We start from the raw sequence: 27885 nt of genomic DNA on the forward strand, positions 1-27885 counted from the left end.
AGTTCTCATTTTTGTTTCTCTCTCCTTCCCATTTAAAATTCTTTGGTGGTTTCTCATTGCCTCCAGGATAAAATCCCTAACCCTTTGGATTTTGTAGAAGATCCTCCTGGATCTCCACTGCATCTCCTTGCTTTCTTCCCTGCTTGTTCTTTTGTAGGACTGTGGAAGATGGATGAGCAGACTGTGCACAGCATCATTCTAGAGGGCATTATTGTCATCTCTGTGAGAGCGGTACCCCCGCAAACTCAGTAGGGCATAACCTGAACCAGGCTTCTAAACACCCTGCTGCTCTTGCTCTCTAGGGCCCTTGTGCTTCCTGTTTGCTCTGCCTGGAAAGCATAGTTCGTAATGCCTGCCTGTCTGGAATGGATCACCTCCTCCAGGAAGGCTTTCCCTCTCCTCTGTGCCCTCATAACATCCTGCCATATTCTGGTCATAATGCTTACCTTGCTGTGCTATAACTGGGTTGATTGGTCTCTGTTCTCCTCTAGTGTGATGGATTGTATCAAAAATGCCTGTGATATGTAGTCTATCCATCCAGTGGAATATTATTTAGCCTTAAAAAGAATAGAACTTCTGACTCATGCTACAACATGGATGAACCAATAATTAAGCTAAAATGAGGACATTAGGGTGGGCCTTAATATACTAAATGAAATAAGCCAGTCACAAAAGGACAAATGATTCCACTTACATGGATACCTAAAAGCGGTCAGACTCATAGAGACAGAAAATAGAATGGTGGTTGTCAGAGACTGCGAGAAGGGGAAATGGGGAATTAGTGTTTAATGGGTGCAGTTTCAGTGTTGCAAGATAAAGAGTTCTGGAGCTTGGTCGCACAACAATATGAATAACTTAACCCTAGTGAGCTGCATATTTAAAAATGATTAACATAGTAAATTTTATGTTATGTGTATTTTACCACAATCAAAACTTAAAAAAATGGCTGCAACAATAATTCTTGGCTCATGTGTTCTTGTTGATACCTGATCAAGTGATGGATCTTGAGGGATCCAGTGATTTCCACTTCCCTTGAACCTGGGCAGGCAGTTATGATTGCCTTGACATGCAGCATGTGGGACAGGCAATGCTATGTGGTGCTCAGTGGCTGGGTCATAAAAGGCAACACAGATTTTGCCTGGCTCTTGCTTTTTTGGGATGCCTGCCTTGGGATCCCAGAGGCATTCTATAAGAAGTCTGGCTACTCAGAGGCCATCATGTTAGAAAAACCACATGGAGGGACCACATAGAGATAGAGGGAGGTGCCCAAGAAACTCAAGCTGTCCATCGCCTAGCTGTTTGGGTCTTTCCAGCATCAAGTGTCAGACATGTGAGTAAGTGAGCCTTGGATGATTTCAGCCTCCAGCCTTTGAGCTGCCCCAGATGATCATGAGTGGAACAGGTATAAGTTGTCTGTTTTGAGTCCTGCCTATGTCACAGATTTGTGAGCAAATTGAATGCTGTTGTTAGAGTGACCAATTTGTCCTGGTTTGCCTGGGTCTTTCCATATTTTAGCACCAAAAGTCCCACATCCCAGGAATCCCCTCAGTCTCAGGCAAAACTGAATGGTTGGTGTTGCAGCCTGAATTGTTCCATCCCCTCCAAACCCTGCAAATTTATATGTTGAAGTTGTAACCCACAGTACCTTGAAATGTGACTGTAATTGGAGATATGGACTTTGAAGAAATAATTAAGCTAAAATGAGGACATTAGGGTGGGCCTTAATACAATATGAATGGCTGGTGTTATAAGAAGAGGAGATTAAAAGACAAACAACACACAGACCAAGGGGCAAACATGTGAGGACACAGCAAGGAGGAGATGATCTGCAAGCCAAGGAGAGAGATTCAGAAGATGCCAACCCTGCTAACACCTTGATCTTGTACTTGCAGCCTCTGCAACTATGAGAAAATATATTTCTGCTGTTTAAGACACCAAGTCTGTGGTATTTGTTATGGCAGCCCTGGCAAACTAATACGGTTGGTCACTCTTATGGACTGAATGTTTGTGTCCCCCCAAATTCATATGTTGAAGTGCTAACCTCCAATGTGATAATATTTGGAGGTGCAGCCTTTGGGAGGTGATTAGATTTAGGTGATATCAGGAGGATGGGCCACTCATGATGAGATTTGTGCCTTTATAGGAAGAGGACGAGAAAGAGAATTCTGTGTGTGTGTGTGCATTGAGGAAAGGCCATGTAAGGACATGGTGAGAAGATTGCCATCTATAAGCCAAGAAGAGAGCCCTCACCAAGAACCAAATCTGCTGTCACCATGAACTTCTCAGCCTCAGAACTGTGAGAAATAAATGTCTGTGGTATAAACTTCTCAGTCTCTGGTATTTAATAGCTTGAACTAATTAGGATTGTCACCCTGGTTGCTCTTGTAGTGAGACCTTAAATTTTGTGGTGGTTTATTATGCAGCAGTCAATAACAAGGCCAACTTGATAGTGGCTTCCTTGAAGTCGGGGATCATAGCTTTCATTATTCTATTCCCAGCACTCTGCACATAAATATTATTTAATTTTTTTTTAAATGTTGGAATGACTGGCTGAACAACTGAGTATATTGGGGAGGGGGGCAGTAACTGTCCCAGATGGGCAACACCTTAGGTGAATTATATAACTGGGTTTTAGAATGTCTGAGTACATAAAGCTATGTGACAAAATGGATTGCCTTTAGCAGTTTAACCCCATTCCTTTCCTCCTGGCAAGCTCAGGCAGTATGATTGCCTCTACCTCTCTGCAATTGCTCGGTGGCCCAAATGTGGTTACCAATCAGACCTTTTGCTTATTTAATCTCCCACTCAGCAGGGGCTATCAAAACGTATAAAAATCATCCTGGCTTACGTCTGCTTCCCCAATCATCACTGGATGAGATTTCAAACCATTATCTGTCTGTAATGATGTCTCTCTTCTCTCAATAATGTCCAGATTTATTGAATTTGAAAGTCTTGGATTCTTCTTGCTAGGGATGAACCTCCAGGGTTTACAACTCCTCACTCAGGTCTCAATTTATAGTCATCAACAGCTGTTCAGCATACGCTATTTAAGCTGCAGGTGTACTCTGCTAGTAAAATAAATACCCCGATTCTCATTTGTGTGCAATCCAGAATATTACCCAGATGTTGGGACGAATACAATGGGATCATCTGTGGGAAAAGCACATTAGCTGCTGTGATGAGCAGAGGCCCTTGACAGAGATGATGTACAGCCTGGAGTGAGACATGCCGGGGTGGTGGATGCCAAAAGGCCACACCAGTGGATGCCATCCTCAAGCCACAGCCTGACTCTGTCATTGTTGCAAGATTGTTGATTTAGGGATAAACAATCTAGATTAAAAGAAATAAAGAATTCTACAGCTTTCTGCCTGATTTGGAGCCGGACTGTGTTTGTAGTCTCAGGAGGTCAATAGTCAGTGGAATTGTCCTGGTCCCAGCAGACAGGCCGTGAGACAGTAAGTCCTCTCACTTCTGTGCTAACTGCTTCCAGCCTGTGCACCTGAGCAGAGGGCTACAGTGGTGGGGCAGGAACAATGACAAGGACAAGAGGGGCTTTCTGGGCTTGCCCACCTCCTGACTCAGCAGTGTCAAGTCAAGGCCCGCAATCTCCCAACTTGGGAGTGAGGATGCAGCAGGTAAGAAAGAGAAGGTAGTTTTTAAGTTGTGAGTTTTCGTTAAAGTATAATACACAAACAAAAAGGTATATAAATTATAAATGTGTAAGTCAATCAATTTTCTTAAACTGAACACACCCACATAACCAATATCCAGATTAAGAAATGAAGCGTGACATGCAACACTCCAGAAGCCCCCTCATGCTCCCTAGTCACAATTTCCATTGCTCAGGGTCACCTCTATCCTGACATCTAACAGTGTCAAGAAGTTTTGCCTGTTTGGGGACCTTATACAAATTCAATCATCAATATATATCCTTTTTGAGCTGGTTTCTATTGCCTGACATAATATCTGTGAAATTCACAAATATGTTGTGTGTAGTTATAGAACATTCATTCTTATGGCTGTATGGTCTTCCTTTGTGAGAATACCACTACTTATCCATTCCACTGTTGATACACATTTGGATAGTTTCCGGTTTGGGCTACTATGGAAAATGCTGCTAAAAACACTGTAGTATTTACTTTTAGGTAATATAAGTAAACATTCCTGTTGAATGTATAGCTAGAAATTGACCGGGTCATAGGGTACGGGCGGTAGATTGTGGTTGTTCTAGTTCATTCAGGGGAGGTTTGCTTTAAAAAAGTGAAAACATGGAGGATCATTATTCTGGCATGTTGCCTTCTCAGGGATAGACCAAGAAAATTTCAAGAGGAAAAGAGAAAAAGGTGTGGATGTTGTCCCTTGGCTTTACTTCTCATTTACTTCTCAGTGCTTCCTCCTGCACGCATACACCGAGGCACGAACCACATACATGGCCTTTACTCTCACAAAATGAGTTGTGAGGAGAAGCCTTCTTCTTGAGATGTTTTGAGGGACTGTCACAAAGACCCCTTGCCTCCAAATACGTCCCCCATTGGTATGATGTTGATGTCTGAATTTCCTTGGTAAAACATGATGAGTGAATAACAAATCGTTGTGGAAAAGGTAATATTTTCACTTGAAAGGCTACAGTAGGCTGATCTGAGGTCAGGTGCTAGATGCCAACATCAGCTGCATGCCAACACCGAACCAACTAAGCCAGGTGGCTACAGGCTGGGGTGATTACCAGGTCAACATGGCATCAGACATTAAATCTGAGTGAGGGTCTCTGTCAGAGTCAGAATCAGTGGACAAATCTGAGATCAACCCTTGGAAAGTGTATAAAAGCCTTGAAGCCCAGACGACAACCAGATCAATCCAATCAGACACTCTGGGGGCTAACCCCAGGCATCAGTACCCAGTGGTCACCCAGTTACCCCAGGTGATCACAATGTGTAGCCAAGATGTGATTCTGCTCCCCAGGGTAAATTTCAACCCCTAGGGGACATTTGGCAATATCTGAGGACATCTTCGGTTGTCACAGCTGGGTGTGGGTGCTATTGGCATCTAGTCAGCAGAGGGCCAGGATGCTGCTACACACCCTACAGTGCACCGGACAGGACAGCCCCCGCAACAGAGAATCAGCAAGCCCCAAATGACAATAGTGCTGAAGTTGAGAAACTCTACTCTAGGCAAGTTCTCACGGAGAGTGGGAACGGGCGTGCTTTCTTTAGAAGTCTGAGGCTTTGTTCCAGCGGACTTCCTTAAATTGGATGACAGATTATAATTTCGAGCAAGGCAATTTCTCCTCTCTCCTGCCTTCTGGAGGCTAAAGATGACATCTCGTTTTCCTCTTCACCTCTCAAAGAAAGTGATCTGCTTGAAAGGAATCAGGAGAAATGAAATGGAAAAATTCACTTCCCTACCTCTGGTAATATCCAGCCTGTGCCCAGAAACTAGGTGACATGCTGTTGTCCTTAACCCTGAGTTGGAGCCAGGTCTCATGTTGTGGATGATTAAGTACAATTGCCTTCAATCAAAAATCCGCTTTCAGCATTGTGATGCGCACCCGTAATCCCAGCTACTCGGGATGCTGAGGCAGGAGAATCGCTTGGACGTGGGAGGTGGAGGCTGCAGTGAGCTGAGATCGCACCACTTCATTCCAGCCTGGGCAACAGAGCAAGACTCCATCTCAAATAAATAAATAAATAAATAAATAAATAAATAAATAATCCCCTTTCATTTAAATTTGGAAAGTTAAAAAAAATTCTCACTGTATTGTAGGGTAGAGTTCATTCATGGCTTGTTATTGGACTCATGTGTGCTTATATCCTAGGTGGAGAGCATACTGAAGGCAGTTTTCACATCGCATAATGAAATGCCTTAAAAATGGTCTGTCCATGTCAAATGTCCTGGACAGCTTCACACCTCTGCCCCAGAATTTATAACACATACTTTTTGAATCACTCATGTGAGATACTGGCTTATAATAACATTTAAATGTGTCACATATTTATATTTTATGTCCCAAGGAGAATACTCCTTCAGAGCAGGGACTGGCTCGCCCTCCCCCTCCATCCTCCACCCCCAACCCCAACACATACATCCATGTCTAGCAGAGGGCTTTACATATTGTAGGTGCTCAGAAAATGACTGTGGGAGGAAAGACAAAAAAAAATAAAAATAAAAAGGAGGAAGGGAGGCAGAAAGGGAGGAAGGGAGGAGGAAGGTATAATGTAGGCCTGATATATCTGAATCATGTAACTACAGTGAGCCGTGATCTAACGACATTCTACAAGGTGTCTGAACATCCAGAAAACATAGGATAAACTTATTGTGAAGCAGTATGTTAGCTACATTTTCAAATAATATGTTCAATGTATTTCTCCTCAACCTATTATAATCTTTTCTTTATGTTTCTAGACTTTCTGAACACTCTGGAGTATTTTATTTGTATTTTTGTTTATACATTTATAAATACACTTATAAATATCTATTTATGAATACACTTTTTTCCCTGTGTTTCCAGACATTCTGTAATATTGTTATATATTTAGCATAGTACAATATAAACTTTTTTCAGAGTAACAATTGGACTGGTTGCTTTAAATTTAGAAGTACCTCACCTTAGAAGATTTATGGAAATAGAAGAAAAATGTAGTGAGCATATTATTTGAAATAGAAGCTAACATATTGTTTAAGAATATGTTTATCCTGTTGTTCTTGACTTTTTGGATACCCTGTGTTAATAATTTGGGAAAAAATCCATTTATTTGAGTAATCAGTGATGCCATCAAGGTTTGGATGGTGCTTGTTTTAAGGAGACCATCTGCTGAAACAAAGCTTCCAAGGACCCCTGCCTTGGTGGAACCTGGGGAGGCTTATTAAAAGAACACATTTCTGGGCCCTACTCCAGACCAGCTAAAGCAGAGCTTTAGAATCTACATTTTAAACAAGTTCCCCTGGTAATTCTTGTGCACCCAAGATACATTGTGTTAAAATCGACAGTTTTTATAACTCCCCAATGCAACTGCATGATACATGCAGATGCATGGTGAGTAGCAAATTCAATAAGTCCCCAAGTCACTAAGGCCAACAAATAAAACAGTCAAGTAGAGGCAACTGCTGGCTCAGAGCCAGGAGCATCCTTTTGGGGCTGCTTTTATGAGATGGGGGCACTTGCAATTTGGTTCCTGGAGGATACCAATAATTGCCTTCTAATAATAACAACATAATAACAGTAACAAAAATAAAATAGCTAGCAGCCACTGAGTGCTTACTAGGAGTTAAATGATGTCCTAAGCATATTACATGTATCTAATCCCCCCAACAACACTAAAAGATAGATACAGTTGTTTTCCCCATTTTACAGAAGAGGAAACTGAGGCACAGAAAGGCAATGAGCCCACCTAAGATCACACAATAAGAAAGGAGCAGAGCTGGGGCTTCAAGTTCAGGCAGGCCAACCTCTAGTCCCGTGGGTGTGACCACTGAACCTTGTGCTAGACATTATTTGTTCTTCGGAGAGAATGAAGAATGGAATCTGGACTTACAATGACACTCACTGAGAGGCTTTGCTTAGAGTGGTCCATTTACAAATAAATAATGTGAGATAAGTGAATTCCCACTATATGCCAAGCTTGTTTTAGGCCCTGGGTATGTGAAAATGAAGGAAGCAATGTGTTTTCTGACCTCAAGTAGCTCACAGTCCTTAAGGAGGAGGCACATCATCACATATGTCCATGTAGACTTGCAGCCCTGGTTAATGCTACTCTGAGCATGTGTGAAGCAGGCAGTCTGGTCTAGACGGGGAAGGCTGGTTGTTTGGACAGGACACTGTGGGGATGGCTTGTCTCTACTCCACGATGGCTGGGGCTTCACCTGGGATGCCTGGAAGGCTGGGCTCAGCAGAGTCTATTAACTGAAGCCCCAACATGTGGCCTGTCCATGTGGCTTGGGCTTTTCAGAGCAGGGAAGCTGAATTTCAAGAGGATGCATCCCAACAGGGTTTTCCAAGTGACATTTCAGGAGAACTAAGCAGAAGTCACGTAGCCTCTTATAATCCAGAGTTGCAAATTACCCAGTTCTATTTCCACCTAATCCATTGGTCTAAACAGACATCACCCTGCCCAGATTCAAAAGGAGGGAACATAGACCTCACTCTTCAGTGAGTTTCATTCCACGGTATTCATAGTTTAAAAGGAGAGTTTGTCCATATGAGAACAATAAACTCTGTGGATTACTAGAGGGTGGCTGGGGGTGGGGTGGGTTAAAAAACTACTTGTTGGGTACTCTGCTCACTACTAGGGTGACGGGCTCAGTACTTGAAACCTCAGCATCATGCAATCTTCCCATGTAACAAATATGCACATGTACCCCCCTGTATCTAAAATAAAAGTCAAAATTTAAAAAAGGAAATCACGATAAATATTTATGTTAAATATATCATGAAAAGCTACATTTATGGCTGGGCACAGTGGCTCATGCCTGTAATCCCAGTACTTTGGGAGGCCGAGGCTGGCGGATCACCTGAGTTCAGGAGTTCAAGAGCAGCCTGGCCAACATGGTGAAACCCCATCTCTACTAAAAAATACAAAAATTAGCCAGGCGTGATGGTGGGCATCTGTAATCCCAGCTACTAGGGAGGCTGAGGCTGGAGAATCGCCTGAACCTGGGAGGTGGAGGTGGCAGTGAGCAGAGATCGTGCCATTGCACTCCAGCCTGGGCTACAAGAGCAAAACTCGGTCTCAAAAAAAAAAAAAAAAAAAGAGAGAGAGAGAAAGAAAGAAAAAAGCTAAATTTATTTTTAAAAAAGAGAGGAGAGTTTGTTAACCAAGGGGAATAACTTTTTAACTTTGAACATTTATTTGCTATATTTGGCAGAAGAGTTTTTTTTGGCATGCCTCCTGTCATACCATCGGCCACTTTCTATTGTCCTGTGGATTTGATTGGTGGGAACTGGGAGAATATCTCAGGACTTGCATCACTTCCTCAGGTGAATCAGAACTCTGGGGGTGGAACTTACTAATCTGTAATTTAACAAGCCCTCCAGGTAATTTTTATGTGAGCTAAACCTTGAGCAACACATTATGCTCTACAGCATAGAACCCCCAAATGGCTGAGGAATTGAAGGTCCTACACTACATCCTGAGACTTCCTGCTTCCTCTCTCCATCCTTCTTAGTGAGCACTGCCCACCAGGTTTATACACCTCTATCCTTCTTCCTACCCTTTATTACCTTTGCTGTAAGGGTAGAATATCAGAGGACTCCTTTCTTGAGGAGCTGAGTGATTTTGAAGCGAAGTTCTTTAGATTGGCAGCACCCTAGCCCATAATGAAGCAGCTTGGTTTTTGCCAGGTTTCCCTACAACAAAGGCCACCATTTGACAAGTTCTACTATCCTCGCATACAGAACTTCCATTCAGCTTTGTGGTGCTTCTCTCTTCAATATGAGTAGACAGTCAAGAATCAGCAGATATTTGGAGAAATGTCTCTGCCACACAAAAGGCAGAGATCAAATAAGTAAACTCATAGAATGAAGGGATCCAGAGTAAATGTGAAAATTCAGGGAGCAGAAGAAAATTTCAACAATAACAATAATGGCAGCAATAAAAAACTCTAATAATCATTAATGCTCCTACTTATAAGAGAAGACACTGGATTCATGAAACAAGAACACGACATGATAAAATGGAACAAATGCAGAAGTGCAAGTTCTTGGAAATTAAAATAGGGTGCTCACAAATTTTAGTGGAGGGGTTGCAAGATAAAGCTGAAAATAATTTCTCAGAAAATATAACAAAAAGACTAAGAAATGAAACATGGGGGAGACCAGTCTGGGCAACGTGGTGAAACCCATCTCTATAAAAAAATACAAAAATTAGCAGGGCATGGTGATGTGTGCCTGTAGTCCCAGCTACTCAGAAGACTGAAGTGGGAGGATAGCTTGAGCCTGGGAGGTCAAAGCTGCAGTGAGCTGTGATTGTGCCACTTCATTCCAGCCTGGATAACAGAGCAAGACCCTGTCCCCCCCACCCCAAAAAAAAAAAAAAAAAGCACGAGGGAGAAATATTTTTTACAAATAAGATGTAACGCATATTTCACTAGCCTGACCACTTCCCAGCCAAGCAGTCAAGGAAATCCTGTTATTCAGCAAATATTAAGATGGGAGCCCCATTTGTCAGGTATCTGTACGTGCAATGCATGGAGCTTTGCAGCACGTATATCTCACTGATGTTGGGCTCTACTGCAGTGAGCTGAGCCAAAGATCCCTGAGGGTGAGGGAATTCATTGTGGAGTTGTGTTTCCATAGAAGATAACACTGAAGAGCCATTGGGATGTCAAGCCCCAGAGCCAAAGTGGGCTCCCCAAAGTGAGGTCAGAGCCATGAGAGGGCTAAACTGAAAAGAGCAGGGTGATGCAAGACAGTTTAGGTTTTGTTTTACTGCCTCCCTCCCACCCACCCAAGCAGAAGAGAAAGACAAAGACTGAGAGAAGGCTGAAAGACGACCAAGTCATATATTTGATAGCTGGAGTTATGGGTTATCAAAAATGGCTATAGAAGTTTATAAATGCAGGGGTGGCTATTATTCAATTGTTAAGTGTGTGAATTGCTGCAAGGCTAACTTCCATTTTCTCCCCAGGCTGTCAGTAGTAAAGTCAACTATACACACATGACTTTCTGTTAGTGGGTTGAATTTTGGATGTGTGTGAATACAGAAAAAAGAACAGGGATGCCCTGTGTTGTACAATGGGGAGGTTCAGAACAGGACTCATTCAGAAGGAAGAGCTTGTAGCCAGCCACGGCTAGAACAAACATTAACCACCTCCCATCCCTTTATCCCCAATCCTTCAAGTCCCTAGAGAGGCTGGGAGTGATTGAAAGTCCTCTGCACACATTGGAAGATGTTTGAACAAATGCCGTTTGAAACTCAAGGGCAGGGTTGCCTTAGCTGAGGTCGTCATTACATGGACACAATTTCATTTAAATTAATGACAAATCTGCAGGTTCATCATTACTGTCATGATTTTACAGAGGAGGAAACTTAACGAGTTCAAAATGGATGTTGGACAACTTACCCAAGGTGATCCAGTTTTAAGTGACTTAGCTGGGATTGAGAGCCAGGTCTTATTGGTTCCAAAGCTCATGCTTCTCCCATTGCACCAGGTCCCACAGCAAGGAATGATATGCCAAGTTCAAGTCATCCAACCCTTTGCTGAAGGCACTGCACCTCTGGGTTTTGATATGGCTGAATATACTCTAGTGTAGGGTAGCTTTTTGTCTAAGGATTGGTGTTTATCTCCATCTTTAATCTTTCCTGATTGCTTCAGACTTTTTCTTCTCTCCTCATCCTCCTCCTACTCCTCTTCCTCCTCTTCCTCCCCCAAACCCTCCTCCTTGTTCTTCCTGCCCCCAACCCTCCTCCTTCTTCATCCAAAACCTATTCTGTTTCCTTCCATAAGCAAGCAAGCATGAGACATAGACAGCCTCATTTATTTTAACTATAAAGGAAGAGCCCTGGGAAGTTAATCAGACTGCCAGGAATCTGGAATTTGCTGATGAATGGACATTTGGCTGAGCATAGTAAATTCTCAGCTAATTGAAAGCAGATAACAAGAGTAATGCATCCATACCTTGAAAAACATCACATTCCTAATAAATAATTGGAAATGGCAATCTTTTGACATATGAACTGAGGGGGAAAAGTCTTAAATAAATTCTGGACTAATTCCTGTCACATATATTATACTGTATTTAGCAGTTGTGCTATATGAGAAGATTAAAAGCTATAAATCTCTTTGCAACACCATCTACAGCAGTGTTTTAAATCCAGAATAAATAGAAGTGGGGTTCTTAGAGTGCCACATAGAATATTGACTTCCATGGTTTTAGTGTTGCCTGCGTATGGGGGGGGGGTGTGCGCACATGTGTTTTGGGGGTGGTGATGATGGTGATTTCCTTCTTTCTGTCTGAGGAGACAGGTATTTAAAGAGATCCAGCAGATCATCCTGGTGATCTGATTGCTGCCACAAGCTGGATCTTCTCGGAAGCTTTTGTTAACCCCAGCGTGATCCATGGACTGAAAAAACATAGGCATCACCTGCAGGCTTGTTAGAAAGGCAGAATTTCAGGCCTCATCTCAGACCTACTGAATCAAAATTTGCGTTTCTATTTTGCTTTTATTATAATTTCTTTTTTTTTTTTTTTTTTTTTTTTTTGAGACGGAGTCTCGCTCTGTCGCCCAGGCTGGAGTGCAGTGGCCGGATCTCAGCTCACTGCAAGCTCCGCCTCCCGGGTTTACGCCATTCTCCTGCCTCAGCCTCCCAAGTAGCTGGGACTACAGGCACCCGCCAACTCGCCCGGCTAGTTTTTTGTATTTTTTAGTAGAGACGGGGTTTCGCCGTGTTAGCCAGGATGGTCTGGATCTCCTGACCTCGCGATCCACCCGTCTCGGCCTCCCAAAGTGCTGGGATTACAGGCTTGAGCCACCGCGCCCGGCCTATTATAATTTCTTAAATCTGCATTTTAACAGGATCCTCAGGGGATTCACCGTAGGGGATTCATTTGTACATTCGCCTCTAAGAAGTATCATTCTAGTGTTCAATCCAGGACAATTTTACATAACTTGAGTGATAGCAGAGCCAACTCGATTCATCCAGAATTGATTTCATCCCAGGCTCTGGAAGAAATCTAACGTTCAGGCTATGTCCTCAGAAAGATCTTTATTTTCCTCCTGCTTTGTCATAAGAGCTGACCTCTACCTCCTTCCCACGCCCTCCCTTGACACTGAGTTCTGGAAGCCAGGTCTTTGTCCTGTCCCCTCACTCCTACTCCCTACTTTAGTCTCTCTCTGGGTCCCCAGTCTGGAGAGCATTTCCTCTGGACTGGGAATCACTAGCTGGGTCCTCTTTTAGCCTCTTGGGGACTACAGCCCTTCCCGGGGTTATCTCAGGTCTGTATGCCTATGGGTCTTTGCCTGCTACCAGCTTTCTTGGACAGTACCCACCTGTCTGCCCACTGAAGCCAGGGGATTGCAGTGATGGAGAGCCCACCAGCAGGCTACTGCAGGAGGGGGCCAATGATCTCTACAGCCTGTCCCTGCATTGGAATGATCTTGGATTTCTGCTGATGCAGACTTATTAAGATTTCTGAAGTCAGTTATTTTTAAGAAGGGTGTTTTAGCCATCATTTCTTGAACAACTACTGTGTGTTTGGGTACACCACTAGACGCTTTCCTTATGTTATCTTGTTCATTTCTCACAACAGCCCCACAATATATGCATTTTTGAAATTGTCACTAAGATATAGCATTCAGTAAGATGCACGGATTGTAACTGTACAGTCAGATAAATTTTGATACATGCATGCACCTGTGCAACCCACAGCACAGTGAAAATACAGACCACTTTTTTTCACCATAAAGAGTTCCTTTGTGCCCCTTTTTAGTGAACTCTCTCCACCCTAGAGGCTATTACTATTCCGATGTCTATTCCCATAGATTCATTTTCGCTGTTCTGGAAGTACATATAAATGGAATCATATGGTGTGATACTCTTTTGTGTCTGGCTTCTTTCACTCAACATAAGGTTCACGAGAGGCATTCATGTTGTGTGTATCAGTAGTTCCTGCTGGGATATTTTAATCCCCATGTCACCATGATCAAGTGGAGGATTGGAGAAATTGGCTAACTCGTCTTGGTCATAGGAAAAGAATCCAGGTCAGTCTGATTCAAGAACCATCTCAAACTCCCTGTCAGGTTGGATCTCACCAAATATTTTAGACTGTGTTTTTCTAAATGAATCCCACTCTATCGTCCCCTGTATTTGGAGATTCTCTTTAATTCTTACTGCTGGCTGCCCTGCCCTGGCTTTTGATCATGAGTTTCTGTTTTTATCTGGATGGGAGTGTGGGCTCCAGAGTTGAATGGGGCCTTCAAAGGTGATTTCATCCAAGCCTCCTTGGGAGAAAGTGTCCTGAGTAGAGTCCAGAACAGAGTGAAGGGGGATCCCCTCTCCTGTGGTCCCTCAGAGGTGAAAACCTCCCCCTTGGGGTGAGGTTAGGGAATGTGATGGGGCTAATTTTATGTGTCAACTTGAATGGATTGGGGTGCTCAAATATTTGGCTAAACATTATTTCTGGGTGTGTCTGTGAGGGTGTTTCTTGACAAGATTAGCATTTGAATTGGTAAACTGCATCAAGCAGACGACCCTCTTCATCGTGGCTGGGCATCATCCAATCTACTGAGCGTCCAAATGGAACAAAAAGGTGGAGGAAGAGAGAATTTGCTCTCTCTCTGCCTGAGTGATTCAGCTGAAACTGGATTTCTCCTGCTCTTGAGCTTTACACCATTGGCACTCCTGGTTTTCAGGCCTTTGAACTCAGACTAGAATTACACCATGGGCTTTCCTGGGTCTCCGGCTTGCAGCCAGTAGACCAAGGAACTTCTCAGCTTCCATAATTGCATGAGCCAATTCCCTATAATCTCTCTCTCTCTCTCTTCTCTATTTCTCTCTCTCTCTCTCTCTCTATATATATATATATATATACACACACACACACACATATACATATACATGCACACACATATACACACTACACACATACGGTATATATATATATATATATATATATATACACACACACACACACATAGACGCACGCACACACACACACAAACATACACTATTGGTTCTGATTCTGTGGAGAATCCTCACTCAAACGAGGACATTTGAATGCCCTGTTAGTTATGCCCCGACATTTCACTAATACTTCCAGCAAGAAGAAGGCTTTTATCTGCTACAGGAGAACCAAAATTCCTACCCCCATCCCTCACAGATCTCACAGGCTGATCAAATGCGAAAAGAATGTGAAATTATTTGTAAACTGTAAAGTGCTCTATAAAACTAAGCTGTTGTTGCAGTTCCTCACTCTTGGGTTCTGGGTTGCTTCAAAGTGAAACTTAAAAAGTGAAAGCCAAAAGGATAAACTTCCAATCCCCCATCTGGAAAGAAGAATTTGACTACGATGCTGTTGCTATGTAATTTCTTTATTCACTCTTGGGGCTTTCTTTTATGAATAGAAATACATTCTTTTTTATTGTCTTTACCTCCTAGAAGACTTTTCCCCCAAGATACCCTAGCCAACCAGTTTGTTTCAGTTTTTCTTTGAACACTTAAAATGGAAAAGATAGAAATGTAGAATAATTAAAATAATTATTACAGATTTAGTTATACAAAAGAATTGCTATCAACCCTAATTCCAGGGAGAGAAAAGAATAAGAATAATCTGGAACTTGGGTTGGATAGAAGAAAATTTTCCTGACAGAGCTAATTATTTAACTAGAATGGATTCATAATAGGAGCATGCTTGGCAAATTTTTAAAATTTGCAATGGTTGATCATCTCCAGTAAGATTAAATCTGTAATTTCCTTAGAGATAATTATTAAATTATTCCTATTTTCCTTTTTGCCTATTATAAAACTTCTAATTTCTTTCACTTCCCTTCACAGATTTTTTTTAGTTAGACTGTTCAATCATCCCTATAACCTTTTGCATGGACTTTCTGAAATTTTAAACAGTAGAATTCAGAAGGAGATACTTTACAGTGAAAGGATTATTTCAGACCCTGTGTGCAATACTCCTGCTTGTATGATCTCTCTTGGACCTTGATTAAATGACAGAGCTACTCAGCTAATACATTTAGAAGTTAAGTCTGCAGGTGTTTTAGTCATATAAGGTCATGGCTATATTGAGATTTATTGTACTGAGTTTATTTTACTGTATTGAATCCCAGCAATTCTCTCTGTTAATCTCCTTCCTCTTAATTTGTGGCTTTTTCCCCAGTTTTATTAGGGGATTTTGATAGTGTAGTCTCCGCTGCCGTGGTCGCTTCTTCCCTGGCTTCCTCCATGGCTAGGATGCCATTATGTGTAAACATGGTAAGCAGACTTACTGTTCATCTTCCCAGGTCACCAATGGAAAGGGTAACATAAAACAGACCCCAAACTGACCTTCAGAGCATTGTTCAAGTGTGAGGGTTCATACTGCCTTGCCAATGGTGGTAGAACACAGCTGTTAGGAGCACTCACTGTGTTTATTTGTTGAGCTTTGGGCAGGGTATGGGGTGGCTCTTGATGGGCAGTTTAGATAAAGATGCTCTATAAATGCCATGCCCTCGTGCCATTTCTAAAATGTCAGGAGCAGAGTATTATAAAGGCTTGCATGAACAGACCTAGGCTTTAAAGGCAGGTCCTGCCACTTACTAGCTGAAGGACCTTGGGCAAGTCCCTTAGCTTCTCTGAGCCTCAGTTTCCTCATCAACAAAAATGGAGATAATAAAGGCAACTTCACAGAGTTGTCAGGATTAATGGAGTTTGTAAAGTGCTTGGCATATTCAAGAGACCACTATCTGGTGACCACTCCATTTGTAACGGATCTCTGGGTATGAGCTTTAAGCTTGTGCCCTTTCCAAAAGTTGTGTGGTTTGGAGTACATGGATTTCTCCAGTTTACTAATGAATTTGTCCTTTGAAACCAAATCAAAAGTTCCTTAAAGTCAAGAGTGATTACACACATTGCCTATGCAGTGATTTAAGATTGGAAATCCTGCTGAGTTAATTTCTTACAAAGTTATGAAGTTTCCTTTCCTGTAGCATTTTCTTCTCAGAACTTAGCAGCTTATCTTGCTCCAATTTTATTCCTGTAGTTTTCAAAACACAGAAATCACATACAGTAGTTCCCCCCGATTTGCAGGAGATACATTTCAAGACCCTCAGTGGATGCCTGAAGCCGCAAAGAGTACGGGATTCCATATGTACTATTTTTTAAAAAAAAAAATCTAGTAACTGAGATGGCTACTAGGTCACTAACAAGTGGGTAGCATAGACAGCATGGGCCCACTGGACAAAGGGGGAATTCATGTCCCAGGCAGGATGGAGTGGGACGGCATGAGATTTCATCATGCTACTCATATGGTGCATAATTTAAAACTTATGAATTGTTTATTTCTGGAATTTTCCATTTAATATTTTTGGACTGCTATTGACTGTGGGTAACTGAAACTGCAGAAAGCAAAATCACAGATAAGGGGAACTATCGTATAAAGTTCTGTCATTTCTCAGGCAATCCCTTTTCAGTTTTGTTATGTAAGATTTACACAGGCGCTTTTATGATTGTCCTGCACAGACTTTTCAGTCCAGACCTCCTTCCGAGTGGTGGGCCAGTCATTTTCCTATACGTGCTGGAGTGAGGCAACAGGTCTGGCCAAGTCCCATGTAACCAGAGCTTCTACAATGAGCTTGCCCGCAATGCCACAACACGCTGCTGTCACCTCTACATTTCGGGCATGACCTGTCCTTGTTTTCAGTTCAGTGGTTACTCATTCACGGGCAGCTTAATCTACTTTAGGTCATTAATAAAGATGTTAAATAAGGACTTATCTGACAGTAAAACCCCCTGCCCTCACCCCCACCACAGATGGCTCTGTTAGAAAGCCCTGGAATGAAGAAAAAAGGACACTTTGTGTTATCACAACAAACTATCCCCTTTCAGTGAATTATAGAAACCATGGATCCAGTGAGTGTGGAACATGTCACACGTTTAGTCTTTAATGATCAGTTTGTTCCAAAGACTAAGAGAATGCTTGTATTCAACAAACTAAATTTGGTTTGAATCCGGACTTGGAGGTTGTCCCAATGGGTTCAAGCAGATTGAAAAGTCATAAACAAAGGGATGTTGGGATAATGAAGTGTCCTACTTAAGCTCATCCTTCCGTGGCTTCCTAATTTGTGAAAGAGGCATCTAACAGAGCCACTGGGGGACACCTTCAGATGAGTCTTTATTTACCATCTCTATTAATGACCTAGAATATCAGCTTGCAACAGGAAATTAATAGATTTAGGCATTGATCATCAATGGTTGGTAACATCACAGAGAGGCAACACGATATTACGTACTTCTGATAGAAGAACACATCCACCTCTTATGAACAAAGTGCACATCCAAATCTGATCAAACCTCTAGATCCTGCTACCAGCTTACAGGAAATAGAAAGACAGAGAACATGTTAAATGGTACCATGGAGGTACAATCAACGAAATCCAGACTGTAGAGAATCTATAGGACAAATAATCCTGCTTCTTTACAAATTGAAAGAAAAAATAGAGATAGAGGAGACACCTACAAAATTAAAGATATTCAAGAGGCAAATTATTCCATTAAAATGTGTTAACTTTATTTAGATACTAGTTCAAACAACAAATAGTTTAAAAAAGATTTATGAGATAAGTGGAAATTTGAGCACTGACTGGATATTTGATGATATTAAAAATTATTAAATTTTAAGATATGATAATAGTATTGAGCTTATTTTTTTAAGAGTTTATCATTTGAAGATGCATACTGAAATATTTACAGATGCGATGATCTGATGTCTGTGATTTGCTGCAAAATAACATGGGTGAGAGAAAAGAGAGTGAGGGTATAGACGAAAGAAGATTGGTAATTGTTAAAGTTGGCTAATAGGGGCTCATCACACTCTTCTTTTTACTTTTGTAAGTGTTTAAAGTTTTCCATAATAAAAAAAAGGTAAATCAAGGCACTGTAAAATCCTAAATCTCAAGGGAGAAAGCAAAATCAAGAAATATATGTATGATGGAAGTATGCAGTAGTCTGATAGGCACTGTAAATTATGTTCAATATTCTATACATGCTTAGACAAAGTGGTGGATTAATTAATTATAGAAAGAATCTCAACAAGACTTGAAGGATCTTGCTCAAGGTTCTGAAACTGATGGTAGAGTCTGACTTGGAACCCAACTCTTTCTGCTTTAAGATTTGCACTTTAACCCTCAAGCTAACCAGAAGATGTATATCTTCTGTGTCCAAGTGTAGGAGAGGCAAAGGATGAAAAAAAACCAAACCACCAAAAACATCGTATTTATTAGGTGGTGTTTTTGTGCCAGGCACTTCATATATATATAATCTTACTTGAATCCTAACTTTAAACCTATCTCAATGCCTTGAGGTCGGCATTATTTTTCCTAGTAAACGGATGGTGAAACTGAGGCTGAGAAAAGTAAAATAACTTGCTCAGAGTCACATAGCCAGAAATAAAGAATCCAGAAAGTGAACTACCTGGGATATTTGCCTAACTCAGTCTGATGTCAGAACATCCTGATATCCTAAGCAAACTAATGCACGAACAGAAAACCAAATACTACATGTTCTCGCTTATAAGTGGGAGCTAAAGAACACATGAACGCAAAGAGGAGAACAACAGACACTGGGGCCCACTCGGGGGTGGAGGGTGGGAGGAGAAAGAGGATCAGAAAAACTACCTATCAGGTACTATGCTTATTACCTGGGTGATGAGGTAATCTGTACACTAAACCCTGTAACACACAGTTTACCTATATAACAAACCTGTACATGTACCCCTGAACCTAAAATAAAAGTAAAAATAAAAGGCCGGGCGCGGTGGCTCACGCCTCTAATCCCAGCACTTTGGGAGGCTGAGGCGGGCGGATCATGATGTCAGGAGATGGAGACCATCCTGGCTAACATGGTGAAACCCCGTCTCTACTAAAAATACAAAAATTAGCCGGGCATGGTGGCGGGCGCCTGTAGTCCCAGCTACTCCGGGAGGCGGAGCTTGCAGTGAGCCGAGATCACGCCACTGCACTCCAGCCTGGGCGACAGAACGAGACTCCGTCTCAAAAAAAAAAAAAAAAAAAAAAAAAAAAAAAAAAAATCCTACTCTCAGGACAGTGGAAAAAGAAATATGCATAAATAGTACGTAATAATTAGTGTGATCATTTTATAATTGACGTTTGTGTGGATGTGCTGCCTTTAAAGGGTGGAGGAGGATGATAGGCTCATTTATTCAACAAACTAGGGATCTCCAAACTTTTGTTTTAACATAGTCCTCGCAGCAAATGCTTTTAGTGTTCCATATCACATCCCTTGCGGCAGATAGTTTCCACACGCATTGACAGAGTCTTACCCCAGTGTCAGCCGCTTCCTCCTACTTTCAGGAACTTAATCCACACAGGGCACATCAGAAGTGTGTGGGGTGGGGGGCAGAGTTAACACGTCTGGGGGCAACCCCCCACCAATGAGGGGTGGCAGTCAAGAGATAAAGGCCCCAGATTTCCATCTTTTGAAAGAACATTTCCGAGGCACATTTGGTAGTTCTTCAGCTGGTCCCTAGTAGGACTAAGCCTCAGTTGCACACAGAGGTAACCAGCTCAACGATGCATTGACTTTTCCTTCTCTCCTGTCTCATACTCCTTGTCTCTTCACTCTTCTTTCTAGGATTACCATCGAGATGAAATTCCTGCATCCAGGTTCTTGCCTCAGCTCTGCTTCTGGTAGAACTTGACCCCCTCTCAATTAAAAGAAAAAAAACCTGAGCTCATTCCTAACGTATGCGTATTTATTTGTTTATAAATTATACTCATGGCAGGGCCTTGTGGCTCACGCCTGTAATCCTAACACTTTGGGAGGCTGGATCACTTGAGGTCAGGAGTTTGAGACCAGCCTGGCCAACATGGTGAAACCTCGACTCTACTAAAAATACAAAAATTAACCAGGCCTGGTGGCAGGTACCTATAGTCCCAGTTACTTGGGAGGCTGAGGGAGGAGAATCGCTTGAACCCAGGAGGTGGAGGTTGCAGTGAGCTGAGATTGAGCCACTGCACTCCAGCTTGGGCAAGAGAGCAAGACTCCATCTAAAAAAAAATATATGTATATATATACTTATGATTACTTCATTATATATGCTATAAAACATACACTAAGAAATTCTGAAAGGGTGAAATAGACATAAAATAAGCAATGATTTTCTTAAGATTTCTATTTAGTTATAGTGTACAAAATAGGGTAGTATAATTATATTTAATACTTACAAAACATATGAAAGATACATATGAATTTACTGAGGATGCATACTCTAAATATTTTGCTGATGGGCTGAACATAAAAGAATTGAGCAATCACTTTCTTAGACTTTCTGCGGTCATTCTGTTTTCTTTAAATAGACTTTATTAGGTTCACAGCAAAATTGAGTGGGAAGTACAGATAGTTCCCACATATCACCTGCTACCACATACAGACAGCCTCTCCACTATTGATATCTTGCACCAGACTGGTACATTTGTTAACAATCAATGAACCTACGTTGACACATAATTGTCATCCAATGCCCATAGTTTACATTAGGGTTCATTCTTGGTGTTGTACATTCTATGAATCTTGACAAATGTATAATGACAGGTATCCACAATTACTGTTCCATACAGAATAGTTTTGGTGCCCTAACAATCCTCTGCGCTTCACCTGTTTATCCCTCCTTCCATCCTAACCCCTGGCAATCACTGATCATTTTACTGTCTCCATAGTTTGCCTTTTCCAAAATGTCTTATAGTTGGAATCATACAGAATGTAGCTTCTTCATGTTCACTTCTTTCACTTAGTAATGTACATTTGAGGTTTTTCTACGTCTTTTCATAGCTCGATAGCTTGTTTCTTTTTAGCAATAAATAATACTTCATTTGTCTAGAGGTACCACACTTTATTTATCCATTCACCCCACTGAAGGATATCTTGGTTGCTTTCACATTTTGGCAATTATGAGTGAAGCTGCTGTAAACATCTGTGTGCATACATAAGTGTGTATGCACATAAGTTTTCAACTCATTTGGGTAAATACCAAGGGGTCCAACTGTTGGATCATATGTTAAGAGTCTTTTTCATTTTGTAAGAAATTGTCAGACTATCTTCCAAAGTGGCTATATCATTTATATCATTTTACATTCCCACAACAATGAATGAGAGTGTCTGTTGCGCTATCCTCACCAGCATTTAGTGTTGTGGTTAGTATTTTGGATTTTTGCCATTCTAATGGGTGTGCAGTGGCATCTCACTGTCGTTTTAATCTGCAATTCCCTAGTGACATTATAATGTTGAGCATCTTTTTGTATGCTCATTTACTCTCTGTATATCTTTGGTGAGGTATCTGTCCAGTTCTTTTGCCCATTTTTAAGTTGGGTTGTTCATTTTATTATTGTTGAGTTTTAAGTGTTCTTTTAATATTTTGGATAACAGTTCTTCATCAGATATGTCTTTTGAAAACATTTTCTCATAGTTGGTGAATTGTCTTCTCATTCTCTTGACATGTCTTTTTAAAAATAAAACAAAATTAATGAATTTCATCTTATCAATTATTTCGTTCATGGATTATGACTTTGGTGTTGTACCTAAAAAGTCATCGCCAAATCCATGGTCAACTAAATTTTCTCCTGTGTTGTCTTCTGGGAGCCTTATAGTTTTGCACCTTACACTTTGGTCTATGATTGATTTTGAGTTAATATCCGCAAAGGGTATAATGCCTGCATCTAGCTTTATTTTTCTTGCATGTGAATGTTCAGTTCTTCCAGCACCATTTGTTGAGAAGACTGTCTTTCCTCCATTTTATTGCCTTTGTTCCTTTGTCAAAGATTGGTTGACTGTATTTGTGTGTTGTATTTCTGGGCTCTCTGTTCTGTTCTATTGATCTATTTGTCTATTCTTTTGAGAGTATTACACTGTCTTAATTACTGTAGTTGTATAGTAAGTCTTGAAGTCGGATAGTGTCAGTCCTCCAACATTTTTCTTCTTTTTCAACGTTGTATTGGCTATTACGAGTCATTTGCCTCTCCATATAAACGTTAGAATCATTTTGTCAATATCTACAAAATTATAGGCTGGGGTTTTGATTGGGTTTATATTAAATCTATAGATCAAGTTGAAAAGAACTGACATCTTGACAATATTGAATATTTCTATCTGTGAATGTGGAACCTCTCCCCATTTGTTTAGTTCTTCTTTGATTTCTTTCATCAATGTTTTATAGTTTTCCTCAAATAAATTTTATACATGTTTTGTTGGACTTATACCTAAGTATTTCATTTTTTGAGGTGTTAATGTAAATGGTATTGTGTTTTTAATTTCATCTTTTACTTCTTCACTGTTGATATATAGAAAAGAGATTGATTTGATATATTAACCTTATGTCCTGAAACCTTGCTAAAATAACTTAGTGTCAGAAGGTTTTTGGTGTCAATTCTTTCAGATTCTCTGCATAAACAAACATATCATCTGGAAATAAAGACAATTTTATTTCTTCCTTCCAAACCTGTACTTTTCTTTACTTTCTTTTCTTGTGTTATTGCATTAGCTAAGACTTCCTGTATGATGTTGAAAAGCAGTGATGAGGGGAGAGGTCCTTGCTTTGTTTCTGATCTTAGTAAGAAAACTTAGTTTCTCACCACTAAATAAGGTGTTAGCTGTAGGTTTTTTGTAGCTGTTCTTTATCAAGTTGAGGAAGTTCCCATCTATTCCTAGTTTGCTGAGAGCTTTTAATGATGAATGGGTGTTAGATTTTGTCAAATGCTTTTTCTGCATCTATTGTTATAGTTATGTGATTTTTCTTCTTTAACTTGTGGATATGAATAACATTAATTGATTTTTGAATGTTGCATGCCTAGAATAAATCTTATTTGGTAAAAATATTTTTTATTCTTATTAACTAAAGGGCCAAAACCCTTTTTCACCTTACTTTTCTATTTTTTAAATGAGAGCAATGTGATTAAATGTATTTTGTGCTTTTGGAAAATCATAGTTTAGTACTTTGTGGACGTGTACTTTGAATGTCTGATTTCAGTTTCAGTTTATTTTGATAAAACTTGGTTTTAATGGCTTGACATCCTTGGCCAAGACATAGATAAAGATATGTAGACTAGATTATTGGCTGCATTGAGTAATCATTATACTCTCTTTTTTGAGCCACGTATCAATTGCATTAGTTGGGATTCTCCAGAGAAAGAAGCAATAGGATATACACATATACAGATGTATATCTATGTCTCTTATTGGTTTCACACACATGTGTACATATACCTATTTATTATGAGAAATTAGCTCATGCAATGATGGAGGATGAGAAGTCCCACGATCTGCTATCTGCAAGCTGGAGACCCAGGAAAGCTGCTGGTGTAATTCCAGTCCCAGTCTGAAGACCTGAGAACCAGAGGAGTGAATGGTTCTTGGATCCCAATCCAAGAACAGGAGAGACCAATGTCCTAGCTCAACCAGGCAAGCAGAAAGGGGTCAAATCCTGTTTTCCTTTCCCAGTTTTTTCTTCTATTTAGGCCCTCAATGAATTGTTGGATGCCTATCCGCACTGGGGAAGGCAATCTACTGAGTCCACCAATTTAAATGCTAATCTCATCCGGGACTACACTCAGACACATCCAGAAATAACGTTTAATATAATCATTCTGTGGCTCGGTCAAGTTGACACATAAAAATAACCATAACATTGATTATGCAAAGATTCTTGTTGAAATTAAGCTAGTGAATTTCCATCTTTTAATGTCAAACTGTTTTAATAAAACAAATAGAAGATGCAGCATTTTGAACATAATTTCATTTGGAAGATATTTAAACAGGATTGAAGATTTCATGTCTATGTTTTCTTTATAAATGTGCAGATATGAAAGTTTTGTTTTATAGTTTCACAATTTTTATTACTTCAGTCAAGAAATGCAGTAATTACAATGTGAAATTTCACTTTCTAAAGGAGGCACATCAATTTATAATTGCCTGTATTGATTTCAGAACTCAATTTCTGCACTCTGCACATGCATTTCTTAATCTATAAGTATAATATATAGAACAACATATTCCGGACATAATACATTCTGCAGCCTCTAAAATCAGTTAATCAGTTTATAGTCAATGACCATTTAAATTAAAATCTCTTAACTATCAATCATTTATCTATACAATGCAATGATTTTCTATTTGAACTCTACTTAAGAGGTAAAGCAAAATTTAAAAAGTATAATATTTATGACACATTTCTAATTGGCATTAATACAAGATGGAATCTCTATCCTTAAAATTTATAGGAGAAAATCCTCATCAGCATTACCCAGTCTAAAATATACAAAAATATGAAATACACAAAAAAGTTCTTCTTTCCTGTAAATGGTCCCTAGAGCAGTTAATTGTGCTTTTACAGCTTTCTTAGTCAAATAAATGTATAATTTGGAAGAATTCAAAAATATGTTGTGACTAGCTGTAAGACAGAGAAACTAAAAAACATGTATGTCAATACTTATCCATATATTTGCAACAAATATTCATTTGCAAATGAGTAAGAATACATACAGAATCAATCTTTCATAACTTCTTACAAGAATAGGATTGAAGTTTCAGTTACTCATTTATTCTATGTCTTTCACTGTTTATGTAAGAATATATTGATTTCTCCTAGCAATGTGATAAAAACAATCAGATGCTTTATTAACAATCTTAATTTTTTATTAAAAGTAGTGATGAATATTGATCACTTCTAATATATTTATTTCCCCTTTTTCCTACTTTTTTCTTTTTTAAAAAATTTCAACTTTCATTTTAGATTCAGGGGTTGCATGTGTAGGTTTATTACATGGGTATATTGTGTGATGCTGAGGTTTGGGACACAAATGATCCTCACTGAAGTAGTGAGCATAGTACCCAACATGGAGTTTTCAGCCCTTGCCCTCCCCTCCCTTCTCCCTGCTCTAGTAGTCCCCATTGTCTATTGTTTCCATCTTTATGTCTATATGTACCCAATGTGTAGTTCCCACTTATAAGTGAGAAAATGTGATATTTGGTTTCCTGTTCCTGCATTAATTTGCTTAGTATGGTGGCCTCCAGCTGCATCCATGTTGCTGCAAAAGACATCATTTCATTCTTTGTCATGGCTGCAAAATATTCCATGGTGTATATGTACCACGTTTTCTTTTTTTTTTTTTTTTCATTTATTTATTTTTATCCTCTCACCACAGGAACACATTCAAATATAAGCTCCACAAGAACAGGGACAATGTCTGCTTTCATTGTTATGGCAATGACAGCTATTTCCTACAGGTGGATATATATGTTTGATATATGCATATGGCATTACATGGCAGAGAAACACTACTTTCTTTCTTTGTCTTTTTGTCTCTCTCTCTCTCTTTCCTTCTTTCTTTCTTTCTTTTTTTTTTCCTCTTTTTTTTTTTTATTATACTTTAAGTTCTAGGGTACATGTGCATAACATGCAGGTTTGTTACATATGTACATTTGTGCCATGTTGGTGTGCTGCACCCATCAACTCGTCAACACCCATGAACTCGTCATTTACATCAGGTATAACTCCCAATGCAATCCCTCCCCCCTATCCCCTCACCGTGATAGGCCCCGGTGTGTGATGTTCTCCTTCCCGAGTCCAAGTGATCTCATTGTTCAGTTCCCACCTATGAGTGAGAACATGCGGTGTTTGGTTTTCTGTTCTTGCGATAGTTTGCTGAGAATGATGGTTTCCAGCTGCATCCATGTCCCTACAAAGGACGCAAACTCATCCTTTTTTATGGCTGTATAGTATTCCATGGTGTATATGTGCCACATTTTCTTAATCCAGTCTGTCACTGATGGACATTTGGGTTGATTCCAAGTCTTTGCTATTGTGAATAGTGCCGCAATAAACATACATGTGCATGTGTCTTTAGAGCAGCATGATTTATAATCCTTTGGGTATATACCCAGTAATGGGATGGCTGGGTCATATGGTATTTCTAGTTCTAGATCCTTGAGGAATTGCCATACTGTTTTCCATAATGGTTGAACTAGTTTACGATCCCACCAACAGTGTAAAAGTGTTCCTATTTCTCCACATCCTCTCCAGCACCGGTTGTTTCCTGACTTTTTAATGACTGCCATTCTAACTGGTGTGAGATGGTATCTCATTGTGGTTTTGATTTGCATTTCTCTGATGGCGAGTGATGATGAGCATTTTTTCATGTGTCTGTTGGCTGTATGAATGTCTTCTTTTGAGAAATGTCTGTTCATATCCTTTGCCCACTTTTTGATGGGGTTGTTTGTTTTTTTCTTGTAAATTTGTTTGAGTTCTTTGTAGGTTCTGGATATTAGCCCTTTGTCAGATGAGTAGATTGCAAAAATTTTCTCCCATTCTGTAGGTTGCCTGTTCACTCTGACAGTAGTTTCTTTTGCTGTGCAGAAGCTCTTTAGTTTAATTAGATTCCATTTGTCAATTTTGGCTTTTGTTGCCGTTGCTTTTGGTGTTTTAGACATGAAGTCCTTGCCCATGCCTATGTCCTGAATGGTATTACCTAGATTTTCTTCTAGAGTTTTTATGGTATTAGGTCTAACATTTAAGTCTCTAATCCATCTTGAATTAATTTTCGTATAAGGAGTAAGGAAAGGATCCAGTTTCAGCTTTCTACTTATGGCTAGCCAATTTTCCCAGCACCATTTATTAAATAGGGAATCCTTTCCCAATTTCTTGTTTTTTTCAGGTTTACCAAAGATCAGATGGCTGTAGATGTGTGGTATTATTTCCGAGGACTCTGTTCTGTTCCATTGGTCTATATCTCTGTTTTGGTACCAGTACCATGCTGTTTTGGTTATTGTAGCCTTGTAGTATAGTTTGAAGTCAGGTAGCGTGATGCCTCCAGCTTTGTTCTTTTGACTTAGGATTGTCTTGGCAATGCAGGCTCTTTTTTGGTTCCATATGAACTTTAAAGCAGTTTTTTCCAATTCTGTGAAGAAACTCATTGGTAGCTTGACGGGGATGGCATTGAATCTATAAATTACCTTGGGCAGTATGGCCATTTTCACGATATTGATTCTTCCTATCCATGAGCATGGTATGTTCTTCCATTTGTTTGTGTCCTCTTTTATTTCACTGAGCAGTGGTTTGTAGTTCTCCTTGAAGAGGTCCTTTACATCCCTTGTAAGCTGGATTCCTAGGTATTTTATTCTCTTTGAAGCAATTGTGAATGGAAGCTCATTCCTGATTTGGCTCTCTGCTTGTCTGTTACT

The sequence above is a fragment of the Rhinopithecus roxellana genome, chromosome 7 (assembly GCF_007565055.1).
Source record: "Rhinopithecus roxellana isolate Shanxi Qingling chromosome 7, ASM756505v1, whole genome shotgun sequence".
Taxonomy (NCBI): domain Eukaryota; kingdom Metazoa; phylum Chordata; class Mammalia; order Primates; family Cercopithecidae; genus Rhinopithecus; species Rhinopithecus roxellana.